This window comes from Neltuma alba, unplaced genomic scaffold (assembly GCF_004799145.2).
Source record: "Neltuma alba isolate B1F8T4 unplaced genomic scaffold, ASM479914v2 tig00002763_pilon, whole genome shotgun sequence".
Taxonomy (NCBI): domain Eukaryota; kingdom Viridiplantae; phylum Streptophyta; class Magnoliopsida; order Fabales; family Fabaceae; genus Neltuma; species Neltuma alba.
This window is the reverse complement of record NW_021633002.1, coordinates 21,788-39,258: the sequence shown is the minus strand read 5'-3', so window position 1 is coordinate 39,258 and position 17,471 is coordinate 21,788.

Below are 17,471 nucleotides of genomic sequence, written 5' to 3'. Positions count from 1 at the left end.
AAATCATAAACAATATTAAAGTGTTTGATTAATTAAATAATATCAGGAGTGCTAAATGCATCCAGAAAATAATATTAGGATGCTAGATACACATAAAAAAAATTACGGTGTTGGATGACATTTACCCTATTATTTTTTTTCAACGCTGCTTTACCCTATTAATTATTATATGTCTTATTAATCACTAGTTTTCTTAAAAGTTATAATTAACTGTACATTTTATTAATTATTATATAATAAAATTTTATAATACTACCTCCGGTCCTTAATATAAGACCCTGTTTGACTTTTATTTTGGTCCTAAATATAAGACCCCAATCCACTTTATCTCTTATATTATGTATTTTTTCCTAAGGTAGTCTTTCTAATAATTATAGTTCTAACCAATATAGTTGATTAGTGAGGATATTTTAGGAAAGACAACACCTATTTATTACAAATAACTAATTTAATTCCTTTCCTTAATCTCTTCAAATTAGTCAACTGGGTCTTATAATTAGGACCGGAGGTAGTAGTAATAATAAGCACATAAAAAGAGAAAAAAAGTCTGATCTAAAAGAAATTTAAAGTGATTATTTTATATAAACTGAATATATTATTTTTAAAAAGATATCTAAAAACTAATTTTTCATTAAGAGGGCTGTATACTTTTTAATTTATCAATATGTTTATATGTTTCCTATGGGAAATTGATTACAAGAATACTCTAAAACTAATTTTTTCCACTTTCCCATTCCGTTTTAGTGCATCAACACTCCGGTCAATTTGAGGGAGTAGTTTCTATGCTCAGCGGGTGATGAGCGCCGATGGCTCATCGCCCGCTGTGCACCATTTCATTTAAAATTTAAATCATGGGGGCACGCTTAATGCCAAACGATGTCGCTCCCCATGGCTCTTCAAAGAAATGCCTTTTGTCACACCATTCATGGTATAACCTTCGGTTATTGGCACCAACTCTGGGAAGGAAAGAGTTTCTGATTTCTGCCATTGAAGATTAGAAGAAGGTTGAGTTTCAGAGCAAGAAAGATTTCAGATTGAAAACTAGTGTTTGACCTTAGACCATCCTTTGTAATTGACGAAAAAGCCACCGAATTGCAGCTGAAAAAAGGACCTCTGCGAGAAAGCATCGGAGGTTTCATCTATTCTATCCTTCATGACATTTTTCAGTATTGCCATATTTTCTAATAATCATATTGATATATATTACACACACACACGTATTAAAATGGGGTTCACATGTGGGTTATTATATGCACACACGTGTTTATATAAAACTGAAATTTCAAGTGGCTCATAGGTGGGTTTAGTTTTTTCATGTATTATTTGAGTAAGCTGAAACTCATATTTGTATTTTCATTTGAAGAATGATTTTTGCAAAATGATTGTTTTTTCCCCCTCTATATTTGGAGTTAATAGAAAAGTGGAAATTCTTATTCAAACTTATATTACATAACATCTTATATTTGCAAGATGATATTTTTTAAATTTTGACTTTTTTTATTGTGTATAGGAACCATATAATGAAAGATGAACTTAAACTCGAAATAGGAAGAGTTTGAAAGTTTGGATGAAGCTTGGAACTTCTGGAATGAATATGGGAGGAAAATTGGGTTTGGAGTTAGAAAGCATAATGGAACAAAGAGCAAAATAGATGGTTCTATTATTACATATAGATATGTATGTTGTAAGGAGGGTGTTCAAAAAAAAAAGAGAGAGAGACAACCTCTTCTAGATATTGGCCAGAGATAAGAACTAATAGCAAGGCAACAATGACTGTATCTCATGTAAAAGGAAAGTTCAAAATTACCAAGTTTAATGAAAAACATAATCACCCTCTTCATACACAAGAAACAGTGCACTTGTTACCATCACAGACAAATTTATCAGAAGCTCAGGTTCATGAAATAGATCTTGCAAAACAATCTGGGCTTGAACCTCAAGAAGCATTTGACTTGATGAGTACATATATTGGTGGTCAAGAAAATCTTGGTTATACCATGACAGATGCAAAGAACTATTTGATGAACAAAAGATGAAGACATATGAAGTTTGGAGAGGTGGGATGTCTTCTTGAATATTTTCAAAAACAAATTGGGGAAAATCCTTCATATACCACAAATACCAATTAGATATGGAACAACAAGTTACTAATGTATTTTGGGCAAATGCTTATATGTTAAAAGATTGTGCACATTTTGGTGAGGTCATAACAATAAACACGACATATAGTACAAATAGGGATCATTGACCCCCTGTACTCTTTTCTAGTTTTAACCATTATAGAAGTATGGTGATCTTCGAAGTAATGCTATTATATGATGAGACCATCGAATCTTTTAAGTGGCCATTAGAGACTTTTTTGGACGCTTACATACAAAACAGGCCTCAAAATGTGTTCAATGACTAGGATCAAGCAATGGCTAGAGCATTGAGTGAAGTACTTCCTAATACAAGACATTGTTTGTGTACTTGGTATTTGTTGCAAAATGGTATTAAACACCTTGGGAACTTGATGAAAAAAGGTTCACACTTTTTAACTAACTTCAAAAAAATACATGTTTGATTATGTGGATGTGGCTAAGTTTGAAGAAGCATTGAGTGAATTATTATCTTCTTATAATGTCCATGAAAACAGCTAGTTGAATTCCACTTATAACATTAAGGAAAAATGGGTGAGCTGTTAAATGACGGATGCTTTCACACTAGGAATAAGAAGCACACAAGTTAGTGAAAGTGGAAATGCTGATGTGAAGAGATGTACAAAGCCAAAATTAGATATTAATCGATTCTTCAAGAGGTTTGACAAAGTTATAAAAAAGAAATGATACAAAGAATTGGAACTTGAGTATGAGTCTCGGCAAAAGATACCAATGATGGTCAATCAAAGTGCACCTATCTTGCACCAACTTGTGAGATCTTATACCCCCACTGCCTTTGATATGTTCGAAGAACAATAGGATCTCCAGTTCTCTATAAAGTTAATTGAACTTAAAGAGAAAGAACCATTGTTTATATACATGGCCCATATGATAGATGAAGAGGGGAAACGGAGAATTGAGTTTAACCCTCACACACATAAAATTTGTTTGCAATTGTCGAAACTTTGAGACCACAAGTATATTGTGCTACCATGCATTGAAAATATATGAGTCCAAAAATGTAAGACTTATGCCTTAGCAATATATTCTCAAGCAATGGACTAAAGAAGCAAGGAATGTTGTACATGATGTCAAAGAAAATGAGATACAAGCATATTCTAAACTTGACACAACACGAAAATATAGACAACTATTGCTTAGTATGGTACAACTGGTATCACAGGTTTCTAATAATCCTGAGAGATTTACTCATGTTTAGAGATGTATCATTAAGTTACAAAAAGAGTTTCCTCATAAAAATGAAAATTATGCTTTTAAACCAGTCATAGAGCTACAAAATGTAGGACTGAGCAAACGGTTAATCGGTTTCGGTTAGTGTTAATAACCGAATAACCGAAATGATGATAATGAAGAAACCGAACCGAAACCGAATATAGTGAACTAACCGAACCGAAATAACCGAAATATATTCGGTTCGGTTAGTGGGCTTATTCGGTTACTGGGCTTTTTATTGGGCCTTTTTTTTTTTCAGGTGCCATTGCAGCCCAATACGCACAAAAGTCTGAATAGTGGGAAAAAAATAATTTTTGGGCTCTTTTTGTACAAAGAATCTAGATATTTGAAAAGTGTAATAAAAGTTTTAAATTCCAAAATCAAATATATTTTATTACACACTACATATATTGTGAGACAGAATAATTATTAAAAAGTCAATGACAAGTTATAAATATGCAATTACAATTCTTCTAAAATTTAATATCCTTAAAAACACCACAACACCTAAAAAATTGTAAATATGTTAGAAGAACCATCATGAACCATTGCAGATATCAGCTGAACATAAAACAAATACAAAATATCAGCATGGAGAAAGTTCTCACATCCCAAATAACAACCAACTCTCTCCTGAAACGGTGAAACCCCATCACATCTACGGCTTGTACAAATTAGGAGCAGATATTAATTGTAATAGAGAGAATACAAACTAAAATTGCCCCAACTCGTCAGGTAGCTAGCATCTAGCTAGCCGAAGTTCATCATCAACGTGTAGCTAGCCATTATCACATTATGCAATTGTTAACCCATCATCAACATACAAGTAATCCAAAATCAAACAACTGAAACAAGTAACCCAAAATGAAATTCCACAAGGCAGCCTGAAATTCCAGTCTTGTCCCAAAGTTCCTTGCACACAACTTGCCATCAAGTCAGCAACAACTACAATTAAACAAGAATATTAGAGAGTGCACAACTTTAGAGTTAAAGAAAAAACAAACAAATTAAGCACAATATTTTGAATACTCTTAAGTTTTTTCCCTGTTGCATCTATAGTATATCAACAGTTGCTTCCAATGCAATTTTTTGCAAATCTACACAAAGAAAAACAAAATCAGACTTCATATGTCATAATAAATTAAACATTATATTATTCTTATAATGTTATAAGTAAAAATAAAATATTACCCAATTCTATCTTCTGGATATCATCATTCCCTTCTTCTACAACATGTTGAATTGAGCGTCTAAGCCAATCTTGAGCACAAATTAGAGATTGCATAGTTTTAGGAGTTAAAGAGCTCCTAAATGGATCTAGAACTTGTCCTCCCGTACTGAATGTAGACTCTGATGCAACCGTAGAAATTGGGATAGCTAAAACATCTCTTGCCACTAGAGAAAGAATAGGAAATCTAGGACCATTTAGCTTCCACCAGCTCAAAATATCAAAATCATCTTTATTAACCTCAATTTCTTCATTCAAATATCTATCAACCTCAGTTCTGCTAGTTCTTCCACCAAGACGCTCATTCATAAACTCTTGTTCCTCAATATCAAGCAATTTTCTAACTTTCATAGCAGGATCATCATCTTCATCACCATGATCTTGTGTGCTATGCAATGGCTCTTTTTCAGGTTGGGTTGAGGGGGAAAAAGTGTGTTTGTATTCATTATACAAAGAAATTAAAAGCTCTTTAACATGCATCCCCAAGCTTGTACCAATTGCACTTGTGTGCATTTTACACAAAGCAAATTGCACCCAATCTAATTTATATCGTGGATCAAGAACAGCAGCAATATAAAGGAGTTGATTCATTTTCAAAGGATCTCCCCAATATTTATCAAATTTCTCTTTCATTCTATTTGCCATTGAAGCTAACTCCCAAACATCACATTTTGTCCACTCATCCAAAAAACGATATAGCTTATAAATTTCACGGAAAAAAGTATTAGATGTTACAAATAAAGAGCCAGATATCCGCACAGTAAGCTCATAAAAATGACCCAACATCATAATCATCCTCCTAACATTCTTCCAATCTTCAGACTCAGGCACCCCCTCTTCATCTTGAAGATCAAATCGAAAATATGGATCTTTATCCTCATACCTTTTAAAGGCTGCCTCAAATTTCTGAGCAGTGTCTAACATCAAATAGGTAGAGTTCCACCGAGTAGGGACATCTAAGCATAAGATTTGCTTATTTTGAATCTTTTCATCCACACAACTCTCTTTAAACTTTCTCATCCTAAGGGGTGATTGTCTGATAAAGCGAACAGCTTCTCTAAATTTTTTTACAGAACTCCCTATTTCTTTCAACCCATCAGTAACAATCAAGTTGATTATGTGTGCAACACATCTCATATGCAAGAATTGACATTTCATAATTGAGTGACCCCAATTCACAATTTTTTGTTCTAAATATTGAATCATGACATCATTAGAACTAGCATTATCCACTGTAATTGTGAGCACCTTTTCAATTCCCCATTCAAGTAGACATTTTTCCATTTCCATTCCAATATCCTTCCCCTTATGACTAGAAATAGGAATGAAATTTAAAATCCTCTTTCTCAATGTCCATGCATCATCTATAAAATGAGCAGTAACACACATATAATTGATTCTTTGAATGGAAGTCCAAGTGTCGGTGGTGAGGCAAACCCTTTGCCTCTTATGCAGTAAATAGTCTTTAAATTTAACTTTTTCATCAATGTAAATCCCAAAACAATCACGAGCAATAGTCCATCTTGATGGAATTTTAAACCTAGGTTGAGCAATTGACATAAATTGCCTAAACCCATCCCCATCAACAAACTTGAAAGGTAATTCATCAGTAATTATCATGCAAGACAAGGCTTTCCTAATAGCATCTTGATCAAATTTCCAATTAGTAAGACCCATTTTGTCATCTACACTAAAGTTCAAGTGAGATTGTGCAAGCTCTTCAGGAGGGGGCTTCAACTTACAAGTAGTCAGATGGTTGTTAAGTGCAGTAGTTCCATTAGCTTTTGAATCACATGCAAGATCTTTTTCACAATAGTTGCACTTACCTCTAGTTTCACCTCTTTCATTCACAAATTTGGTGAAATGCTCCCAAACCTTTGATCTTGGTTTCATGCTTTTCCTTTTTGTAGTCCCACTTGCTACTAGCATTGAAGGATTCGTTGTTTGAGTAGTATCATCATCCCCAGCTCGAGCATTACCCATAGTTTCACCATGAGAAGACATCTAATTTAAATATATATATATATTAGTTAAACCATCATCAAAGTGGAACATGTTAAAGAATTTTCTCCACTGCATCATCAAACTATTATGAAATAATAAATTGAAGGATTGAAGAACGCGTGCTTAATTTTCTCCACTACTTGAAATAATAAACCTTTGCAGTTGTATATAAGAACACAAATGAAGACAATTTATAATGAATAGATAACTCCTATCTATAATCAATCTCTCTTCTTCTTAATTTACAACAGATTATATAATCAAGCATCACGTTTCAACTTTCAATCAATATATTATATATATGCTGCGGAAGAAAATAAAGGGACAGGGGATCATGATATCGAAAAACATAAGCAAACCACCCAAATACAGAGGAATCAGGAATGTCGGATGTCACCCATGGTTTCAATCAATATACAATTGATGTCAAATGCAGAGTATTAAATTCAAATACAAGCAGAAGAAATTCTCTCAAGCTACCAAGTGACAAGTGTGAAGGCCGAAGGGGAAAAAATGTCGCATGTCACCCATGGTTTCAATCAATATACAATTGATGTCAAATGCAGAGTATTAAATTCAAATACAAGCAGAAGAAATTCTCTCAAGCTACCAAGTGACAAGTCTGAAGGCCGAAGGGGAAAAAATGTCGGATGCAGAGTATTAATGTCGGATATAATCTATTGTTAAAAAGGGGAAAAATGGACCTTTACAATGCTCTTGCTGATCTGCGATGACCGAACGAAGTCGAAGAAGGGAGTTTGAAGTCTGAAGTTCAGACTCTGAACCTTGCGATAGGCGACAGACTTAGGCGATCTGCGAGAACTTCGAAAACGCTGTGCAATCCGCTTGCAGACTTAGGGCTTGGAGAGGGGATGGGAGTCGAGAGTCTGGGAGAGAGGGAGCAAGCTACGAGCGCTGAGCGGCGAGCCTGTGAGCGTCGACTGTCGAGTGAGCTGTGGGCGTGATTAGGGCGATCTGCGAGAACTTCAAAAACGCTGTGCAATCCGCTTGCAGACTTAGGGCTTGGAGAGGGGATGGGAGTCGAGAGTCTGGGAGAGACGGAGCAAGCTGCGAGCGGCGAGCCTGTGACTGTGAGCGTCGAGTGAGGCAGTGAGCTGTGGCCTGTGGGCGTGAGCGTGATTGAACTGAACTACTGAAGGAGTCAATTAGGATAGGAGTGTGAGGCCGACTGAGTGTCTGAGTGTGAAGGTGAAGGCGAGAAGGGCCGGGTGGCGGTGTGGACTGTGGGTCACGGGACTATTATCTATTGGACTGGATCACTGGAAGTCTGGAATGACTGGATAGATGGTAGCTGGGCCGCGGGAATTGGGGAGAATGGGAGAGAAATATTTTTAAAAAAAAAACTGTGCAAATTCGGTTATTTCGGTACTAACCGAATTATTTTTCAGGACACCAAACCGAACACCGATAACCGAAGTATCCGAATAAAATAATCAAAAAAAATAACCGAAATAACCGAATTGAGTTCGGTTCGGTTCGGTTTTCGGTTTTGTTCACCCCTAACAAAATGTCTAACAAATTCAAAAAAAGGAGATGGAAAATTTAGAAAGAGATGTTTGAAAGGTTAGAAAGAGAAGAATCGACAAAAAAGAAGAAAAGTTGAACCAAAGGTAAGAAAATTTAGGAGTGTTCAAATTGTCCCGTCCCGGCAAGTCCGTCCTGGTCCCGATCACTTTGGTACGGGACGGGATGGGACAAAAAAATTTCTGGGACGGGACAAAATCTTGACCGGGACACAGGACGAGGTTGTCCCGTCCCGGTCCCGTCTTGGGATATATAATTTAATAAAAAATATTTGCAAATGTTAAAATATTAAGAAAAACAGATGCCCATGAATCCATCTTGCTCTCGGCCTCCTCCTCGCCTCCAGTTCTCACTCTACGAACTCCTTCTCGCCTTTGCTCTAAAAGTCTGATTATGTTAGTCTCCCCGCCGTCGTGCATCACCGGCCGTGAACTTCTTGCCTTCGCTCTACTCTGTTCTCTGTCACCGTGTAATGATCTCGCCATTTATAAATATCCCCACGTCGCGTGTTTTCTTCTTCCCTTGCTGTTGCAGCTATCATTCCTTCTTACCTTCGCTCTACTGTCTCTGAAGTCTTTGATTGCGTCGCTCATTCTCACCCTGTCTGTCTCCCCGCAATCGCCAGCTCTAACCCTGTGAGCCCGTCACCATGATTCTAAATGCCTTCGCCAGAATTCGAGGATGGACAGATGCTTACTTTTTAGCATTTTCTTTGCGTCTAAATTCCAGAATCAGGTTGATTGGCAGTGGAATTATTTTTCTAAAACCATTCGGCCATTCCTAAATTTTCCAGTCCAGATCTTGGCCTCGCGTTCTCCAGCCTCCATAGCTCATCGTTGTCCGACTCCTTAGTTGACAGCTTGTAACTCTCCTCGCCGCCGAGATGCTCATATGCCATTTCAGATAGCTCTGTGACTGAGGACTGAAGTCGTTGTGTCCCTCTGGCAAACTAGCAATCCGGTCTCTCTCCCCGGCGGCGTCGAAAGTGCAGAAACTGAACCTTTGCTGCTTCGCTTGCAGTTGGTTCAAAGCAAATTATTTCAAGGCCAAAAAAAAAACAATCCATAGCCCAATAAAAAAGGTCCAAAACCATAGGGGAAAAAAAAAGAGGGACGGGACGTCTCGGTCCCGTCTCGGTTCCGTCCCAGTGGGACGAGACAGGACACGGGACAAAAGTCCTGTCCTGTCCTGTGAACACCCCTAATGAAATTTATTCTATATGTAAAGAAAGAAAACTAATACTTATTCATATTTGTATTTATTTCTTGTAGGATTCTTAAGGGGCTTCATCATCTAAGAAGCCATCTAAGAGGGGGGAAAAAAACAGAGAGGCTTCATCACAAATGAAATATACCCAAACTCGGGTTTCAATAATTTCAACACAACTTGAACAAACACAATATTCAACATTTTCATTCTTAGTCTCTCTAGCATAACATGGTTTTGCAACCTCAGCATCCCAGCCATTGTCATATACTAGTTTTTTGATGGTATCAATCAATAAATTGATTACTATTAAGTGTTATATACAGCTATCATATTTTGATGTCATAGCCATTGACATTTGCAAATGTAGGCACAAGATACTGCAATTCCATCACTTGAAGCCATAGATCTTGTGCTAAACTACATTCAAGGTAATGAATATAAAAATATATGATGATGCTTTTGTCGTTAAAGCACTCAATTAAACTAAGTCCCAATTAATTTGTAGTTCAGGATCGACCTAAGTCATTACTTCCAATGAGCAATTTATGGGTTTTTTTAGGTAAAAATTCAGGTGATAAAAGAAATGCAATAAATTGGACCTAAACTAAAATGCAAAATTCTAATTCTAAATAGAAAATGCAAATGTCCTAAAATCTATATGAAAATTAAATTAAATAAATAAATGCAATGCAATTTTTGGAGGGATTTTTTTTGGAAAAATTAAAATGATAAATAAAGAAAATTGACTAAAAAGCAAAAAAATTTACAAGTGAAAATTGAAAAGTTCTCTTCGGTAAGGTAGAGGGGACAACTTAGGATTCACATGGATTTAACCTTCATAGCCTTAATCAGTTAATTAGACCAAAGAAAAGTGATAAGAGAGTAGAATTAATAAACTTAATCACCTATTTGAAACAAAGGAACCCTCAATTTCACAAACCCTTAAACTATTAGAGAACTCATAATAGTATAAGGTTGGTTAATTAAACTTATTAAAACCAATGAAAATAACTCAGATTAATTCTGGAAAGTATGTTTGAAATTATCCAATTAAACAATCAGACAATTAGCCAACTTAATTAAACAATTAAGAGGCAAAAGAACCCAAATTTTGCAATTCGAACCACATTGATAATTAAACTCATAATGAAAACTCAATTATAAATTCAATTAACAATGCAAAGATTCTAAACATAAATTCCAACAAGTGTCTCAAAACAAATGAAATCCAAATATCAATCCAATCCAAGCATAAAGATGACAATCTAGAACTAAATTGTCTCACAAAATTACAACTTAAAATTATCTAAAACTAAATAATTTCAAGTCCTGGAATTAAAAAGATAAATGGAACATCACTCCCTTATGGTTTTCAAGTGCTAGCCCAAAGCTCAAGTCTCTTCCATGCTCCTTCCAAGTTGTCTCCCTAACAAGCTTAAGCATCCATCAAAATGTCTCCTCCTCGAAAATTGTTAGATGCCATAGCCATGAATGATGTGGTGTGGATGAGAATTTGGCCAAGGAAGAGACGTGAATTGATGATGATGAGAGGTGATAATAATTGTTGGGTGAATCAAAGAACGCGTTGTCAAACTAATTCACGTTGAATGGTCTGTGCGTCTCTATGGAGATGGAAAAGCCTGATGCTAGGCGTAGGCTGAAGGGATTATTTTAATGGGAGAAAAGGAAATTCTCTTGGATTCAAAACTCAAGCCCATTAATAATTAATTGACCCACTTGATATTAGCTATTGGATTGTGCTTGAATCCCAAGAAACAATCTTGCACCATTGGATTTCCTATATGTTTTTTCTTGACCTACAAGAATTTAAGTGCATCCATTAATGTAGATTATATCCAAATATAATCAAAAATTAAATATCAGATATGCACAAAAATTAGGCAAGAAATTGCAAAACTTTTTAAAAATAATCTTTCTAAAAATATGAGACTTGTCTTCCTAGAAAAATTAATTCTAAGTCAAAAATAGGAAATCACAAAATATCTATATTTTTAATCCAAAAACTCAAATTTTCTGCAAAATCCAAAAATCAACTAATTAATCCAATTATGCATAAAAATCCAATTAAGCCCAAAATTATCATTTAAATCCTGAATTAATGTGGGATAAAATAAATAAAAATTGGGCTTTATCAATATATGCACCCAATTTGCATAGAAATAGCATTTTATTCATTTCAATAATGTCATATACAATTTCTTTTGGATATAACCAGTCTTTGTACATTTCAAACTCCTGACAAACTTGACATGTTATATCTTCTTCATTGAGGAGAGTAAAATACACACTGGACTCTTTTTGGCTTTTGAAGACTATTTTACAGTTTTCACCTAACTACTTTACAACTTCATATTGCTCATGAAGACAAGTCTTGGCTTTTGGAGACAATTTGCTTTGCTTGTTTTGTAGGCTGCAATGAACACTCTCTGAACTTTTGCACAACTTAAAGGAGAAATTTTTGTAGGATGGCACTTGCTTTGCTTCAACCCTGTGCCTGCAAATCAATTTCCATCCTTCACTGCACCTTTTTGTTTGTTAAGTTGAAGCAACTTAGGTGAAGTTAGTGCCATTTATTTAGCCACTCTAGAGCAATTCATGTCAAACTATATAGTTCAAAAGAATGCCAATATCTAATGAGATTAGTGTGTTTATCATGTAGCATTTGACATTATTAGAAGCAAATATATCTTACCAACTATTATGGATCTGTTAATCAATGAGTAAACAAATATAATAAGCACCTGCTTAAAGTTAAAACATATCAATCACTTGCATTGATGATGTCTCAGGAAAAAAAAGTATTGATACAGAGTCACTTATTCACACACAAAAGAAACAGCTATGGACTTAATATAGAGAATAAAGTTAGTAATAAACATTGGACTAGATATAGCAGCCACAATCATCATACCTCTTCGATTTAGCAAGGAACATTGTCCTATTTATAGTGATTAACTTTAGAGATAACTAGCAAAAGTGCTGCTACTTATTTCTTCAATACTTCAAAACCGATTATAAATATTTGAGCTTCATATAAATATAACAATACAGACACACACATCATTCCTATATTTATTAAATCTAGACATCTAAATAGGACTTCCAGGCATTTGGGAAATTAATCATCCGTGTACCATAGAGCATCTTATTCCTAAATTTAGCAATAAAAATCAATCCCAGCAGATTCTCAATACTATGTGAATGCTTACCCATGTCACCCTTTTCGTGGAATTTGAAAGGTATGGGGGATAGAAAATTGAAAGGTGGCAAGCAACTTTCTGTCTCGGCTGATTTTTAAGGCCATGCAGAATGGCTAGAAACTTCAAGAATCATGCCGGTAAGACTCTAGTAGAAATGAGTATCAGCCATGTCAATAAGGTAACTTCATTGAAAATGAAAGACTAAAAAGCTATTGCATCAACATACCCCTTAAGACAGCGAATAACGATGATTGAAACCTTTTACAACAAATGAAAATTGACTGATGACTTGTTTGGCACCACCATCATAGACTTGCAAGTTGTAAAATCTAGCATAATAGAATTGACAAGAATGCAGTTGAAGATTCAGGAAACACAAATCAACAATTTAAAATTGAGTTTGAAAAAATTCATAAGAATAATTCTAGCACAAAATTAGATAGAAGACAAGAAGAATAAAAACTCACCATAAAGCTTTGAATGAAGTTGCAGGTGAAAAAATTTTTTATGGCTGCACTCTTCCTTTCATGGAATCAAGCTAGATTATGAGAGTCCTCATGAGAGCCGACACCACCGACAGAGGTTTCTAAATTCAGACTGCCGATATGAGACAAGGAAGAGCAAAAAGACATTGAAGAGGGATTTAAGTTTTTCTTGTTTTATTTTTTTGCATAAAATGGGATTTAAGTATCTAACAAGATATAACGAAATAAAAAATAAATGGCTAAGATTAAACTTCACGAACAACCAAGATCATCTGTCTTTTAAATAAAAGAGTGCACAGATGATGAGTTTTTGGTACTCATCATGGTGCTGAGCACCAAAACCGTACCCTAAATTTGCTTACAGGTACAAAACATTAAACAATGTAGTTTTAAAGAAAAAGAGGAGCAACAAATAAAATAGGTAAAGGAGAGAATCCAAACGCAGTACCATTAATGATGTGTTTGTGGTTTGGACAAATAATATATGAGGTCTATGTGATTCAACTTGGATGATATAGATGGTTTAAGGAAACAAATCTTGGGCTTTGTGACATACTAATAAATTTTGAAATTTGAATTTAAAAGTTGAAATACCTTAATCATTTTTTTATTTCTATTAATTCAGACCTAATCCCCTTACATCTCATATCTCTCACCCTCCATCGGTGATTCATCAATCTCTACTTCCTACCACCCCTCAATGCTCCCTTCTTATGCATTTAGCCTAGCATCTCAACTCTCCCTTTCTGTCTCTTCACCTTTTTCGGCTTTCCCTTTGCTAAAATAGGTTTTTTTTTAATAGGAAATCTAAGCTCTTTTGATTTGTCATCAACGGGAATCGAAGGAAGGTTCCTTGTGCATCTACTGTGAAGTTTGTGAAGCGCAATGAGAGAGGCATATGGTTAGGTTTTTTTTAGGATTTGTGTTCTTATCTTCTCTTCATTTATACCCATGTTTTCTCTTCTCCTCTTTGTTTTCGTTCTCCCCTCCTTCTTTTTCCTATTTTCTAAAGTATAAAGATCCAAGAAGGTCATGCTTGATTCATGTTTTGATTTCTCATTTCTCCAAAATTTCTTTTAAGTCTTTACATTGATGTCTTTCTTTTTTTTTCTCATGCAAGTTCTTTCATGATTGAGTATGTTGTAATATTTGTGTAGGTGTGTCAAAGAAAAGGCATCACATTAATTGGTAATGTGGGAGCTAGAATGAGCACATTCTTAATGAGGATTTTGTGAAAATTCAAATATTATTTTGAAATAAAAGAGCATATCAAAATAATATTTATTGACAGTATTAATGAAGAAAAACTGAATATTGAATAGTTTTAATGCCTTAAAGATGGAACAATAAAAACCTTCAATGGATGTCCATGGTTTTAATGCATTAAAGGTTTTGATTCCAATCAAATTATTTCAATGATCTCAAAGTGTTAAAGCTCTATAATCATGAACGGTTTTTATAGTCTTAATATCTCAAAGGTTTCAAAATACCAAACAGTTAAATCATAAACCATTTCAATGCATTATGAAACCCACTTTATTGCCACTATTTGGATAATATAATCATCAATTCAAATATTTGATTTGAATTCAATGAAAAAACCGACCATTGAATGTTATGCCATTATGGGTGCCAACATTCATATCTTGGAGCCTATATAAAGGGCATTGGCCAGGAGTGCAAACACACTGCTTAGATTTTTTCAGCTCCTCTCTTTCCCCCTCCTGTGTGTTCTTCTACCTACTAAATTTACCATTACCTTTTACTGTTTTGCTCATCTTGTTTTAAAAGAAAGATCCATTTAATCCTGGAGAGTGCCGCATCCTTATCTACCAGTGGTTGTAGAATAGCTCTCAAAGACAGCGTCCTTATCACATGACTCATATTAACTATTTATTTTGTAAGTGCTGACACCAACGGAGTATTCAGATTGGAAGGAATGAAGAAATAAAGATGAATGGGAACAAAGGATGAAGACCAAAATGAGCTGGGATGGATGGAGGCAAGGTGGATGGACTTCCACCTCGCTCTAGGGGGTAGGTATCCATTCATCCTCTTTTGCATCTGATAATGTTGTCACGGATTATATATATAAGCTGTAAAATACTCTCTTGTATAGTAATAAGAAACAAGAAAGGTTTGGTTTGCTGATGAGGAAAGATGAGAGGAATGCAAGTTGGGAAAATTTTTGATAAAAATGCCTATTACTACCAAGCACATCCTTAGGCAACAAGACACTACTTGACACAACTTGAAAGCCTCCCATCCCAAACCGTTATATCTCCCCCCACGTCCACAACAGAACACAAAACAAGCCACCACTAATTCTTTGTTTAGGCATGAAAAGGAAACATCGCACATCGTCATTATTCTTTTCATGCATTGCACATCAAATTAAATTTGAGAGGCAGAAAGTAAGATGAAACCCTGACCTGAACGTTATCCCACCATTGAAGTCACGACTAGGAACAAATATTTCATTAATTTAATAACCTCATACACAAATGTTTTGCCAGAAAAAAATTCAAATGAAGTGTAGGAATTAATGACACTAGCAAAAAAAATCCAAAAAGCAAAAGCCATGACATATTTTTTCCAACAAGTCAGGGGATGTTTCACCAACCCCACGATTGGGATCCTCAGATTCCACCATCCTCTCTTTGGATTCTCATAAAATGAGAGAAAGAGAGAGAGACAAACATGCCTCTGTAGTTGGAATCCTTTGCTTGTAAAGGGCACTATCATAGCAGGGAAATTCATCGAAGAAGATGAGAGCTAGGGATTAATAGGGAGAACACAGGCCCTGTTTGTCATCGTAATTAAAATCACTTATAAATATGTTTCACGTAAGCCAAGATAAAATTATTCTCATATATTTACCTCGTATTTTGTAAATTACGATTAAAAATCTTCGTATAAGCTATTTCAAACGGGTCGGGGAGGGTGAAGCAGGGTGAGTATTTGAGGGACAATGTGGCATTTTCACATTTTCATTTAATTGTAATCCCTCACATCTAGGTGTCTTCGAACTTCAAATTAATTTGCAACTTCAACGAGATATTGTATTCCTGCAAACTCAGCACACAGCATCCCAGACTTTGGTCTGCATGATGAGCTATGGGCTTATCCAGTCGCACAAGTAGCATTTTGAAGGATCAACGGGGTTTCTTTTGTTTTCTATGTGGGCTTTGTTTCTAGTTGCTTTATGTTGGGATTGCTTGTGTTGCACCTTTAAAAAAAAAAAAAGGCAATGTTTGACGCATTTGGACAAAAAAATTATACTCCTCCGGTCCTTAATATAGGACTCAATTATTAAGTTGGTTTTGGTCCTAAATATAATACCCATTTATAATATTTATCAATTTTCTCTAAATTACCCTTACAGATACTCTCTCAACATAATCAAATAAAGAGGGAAATGAGGTATTAAAAAAGATGAGTATAGTGTTTTAGGAAAAATGTGTCACTTTTCTTCTAATTAACTAACTTACCTAACTTCCTTAATCTAATCAAATTAGTTAAATGGGTCTTACATTAAGAACCGGAGGAGTATCTATTTTTACGCCTTTATCTTCTTTTTTTTCACCTTCTTAGTTGGGGGCTATTTTGATAGTTTGGTAAATAAATTGTATAATTTTTTAAGGATTCTGACGTTTGATGAAATCATGCAAAGACACACACAATACTCAATAAAAAAGAAGTCCTATAATAATACTGTCTCTGATCCTAGTTATAAGACTTTGTTTGTAAACTATAAAAGAGGTCTTATAATTAAAACAAAAGGGTAATTAAAAAAGACTACTAGAAGTGAGATTGTCAATGCATTTAGAAATCATCGCGAAATCTTTTACCTGACAAAAAAGTAAGCGCGTTTCTTTATCTCCATCACTTGCGATAGAGAATCAGAGCCAGGTTTTTTTTTTTTTTGATAAAATAAAATTTCGTGTTAGATAACAAGAGAAAGAGAAACAAACTTATTAAGCAAAGTCCATACTGGTACCTTAACAAGTGAGAATTTAACTACATTACAGAGCAGATGATACGTTAGAGGATGTGGAACTAAAGTGCTGGTGCATAACAAAACTAAGGCCATAACGGAGTGCCATTAACTAAAGTTGTATTGCACCGAGATTTAGCAGGGGAGAGATCCACCATTCATGGAATTTTATCGTCCTGAAAAATATAAGCACCTGAATGCAACGATGTGAATGTGGAGGTCTTCTGATGCGGAATTTAACAAACCAAAAATGACAAGCGATAGTCGCGAGTCCCTCCACATCAAAGTATCAAGAACATCCGTCCTTCTTATATCCCTAGTTGGATTTTGCTGAGGAATCAAACAATTTTTGGAGTGACTTTTGGATGTTGGTGATGGTAAATAGAACTACCACATAATGCGGACAGATTC